Source organism: Loa loa (genome assembly GCF_000183805.2).
Source record: "Loa loa unplaced genomic scaffold supercont3.764, whole genome shotgun sequence".
Taxonomy (NCBI): Eukaryota; Metazoa; Nematoda; class Chromadorea; order Rhabditida; family Onchocercidae; genus Loa; species Loa loa.
Genome location: NW_018108944.1, coordinates 12,881 through 14,058, shown reverse-complemented (window position 1 = coordinate 14,058; position 1,178 = coordinate 12,881).

Genomic DNA, 1,178 nt, shown 5'->3' with positions numbered 1-1,178 from the left:
CAATTAAATCAAAAGGAATTGAATAAGTGAATAAGTATTGAGCAAATCATTCATCAGCTATAAAAATAATGGCTTAAAAAATTGATGACATCTTCGTTGTCACTTCAATTCTTGGTTGGTTTTCCACCTTAGGTCAAGTCCTCATTTTTGAACAAATTTCACCCTGAACAATGGGAAAACTTACTAGCCATGTACCTAAACCAAAAAGCGGTAAATCGGCACCAGTGGCTAATTTGACAGTTTCGTATTTAACCATATCTGAAAAAATTTTGAACACAGTGAGAACTGAACATGACAGGTAATTCAATAATATCTTCTGATTCGCCTACTAAATTTTTTCTGCAATAATTTCTTGCTACATACATTACTTAAAATTATGGGTAAATTACCCACTCATCAAGGACAAACAATGAAATCTGAATTAAATTACTCGTCATCAGTCGATAACGATACAATCATTTCACGGCTCCGTTACCTAATGTAATTGTAGGTAAGAAGTTATCATGCAACAGTTGTCGATGAGACACGTGACACTTTCCTGTGAAAGTCTATGAGTACTGTATCTCAAGATTATTTCAGTTCATCCATGAGAAGAATACTGTAGCGTACGTACAAAATCATAAAAGTATTAGTCATTATGACAGCAGTAATATCCAAGAATAGAGATAAACAAGTTATTGATTTATATACGTTTCGATAGATATGGTAGGATCAGTGATTTCAGATAGCTCAACAATTGAGAGTCTTATCCGTTGATCTTCCACTTGATTTGATCGTTTTCTCTCATATAATGGATTGTGAAAAGATGGTCGATCAATTACCGAAAATTCAAAATTTCTTCTTTCTTTTGAATTTTTCGGAATTAACTAATACCAAACATATGCTATTCCTCACAATGAATTTCTTCCTTGTAATGATAGTGTATTTCGATTTTTACAGAACTATTTATGGAACATACTTTATTGATGAAAAAAAAGAATGAAGTTACAATATTAATGTTTCAAATTAAAGAAATTATAAAATTGATTATCACAGCATTTGAAGAAAATGAAAGGAATTAACGTCAGCATCTTCAAAGTATCGAAATCTTTCAAAAAGTCCCATCCAAAGGACTAACAAGATTCCTTGCATTAACTTTTTTCTTCGATATTGCTAATGATCATTCGACTGATTGAATG